Below are 537 nucleotides of genomic sequence, written 5' to 3' on the forward strand. Positions count from 1 at the left end.
GGACCCGATCTTACGTCAACACGTAAATAGAGGAATAACATCCCTACTACTAGGAACCATCGCCGAATCACCCTGGACAGCCACATGGCCAAGCCTCTTACGGTCAGACGACCTCGCTGCATGGTATCATGTAATCCTTTTTTGGGCATCGCCCTAATCACGACATCACAGTCGGAAACCTTGCCCTAAATAGGCACAAGAACAAAGGTACTTGTATAAGTTTGTCAATTTTGGGAACCAGACTCAATCATCTGAGTCATGTTCTTTCCCTAGTGTATATACACTTCACACCCAAGCTTAGGCTATTGCATTTAACAAAGCAATTCCTTACTTTTATTACTTTCAAGAATTTCATATAGTTATTTACCTTTATAACTTCTTGATGACAAACATGCCATTAGGCTCTCGTATATATGAGAGTTATCTTTCAGACGACGTAAAAAGAAGTCATGTCTGTATGGAGCCCTCTCGCTCAAGCGAGGGAACATCCATTTTTGAGACATTTGTGGCTTAAGCGAGAGCTGTCTCGCTTAAGCG

This window comes from Lupinus angustifolius, chromosome LG04 (assembly GCF_001865875.1).
Source record: "Lupinus angustifolius cultivar Tanjil chromosome LG04, LupAngTanjil_v1.0, whole genome shotgun sequence".
NCBI lineage: Eukaryota > Viridiplantae > Streptophyta > Magnoliopsida > Fabales > Fabaceae > Lupinus > Lupinus angustifolius.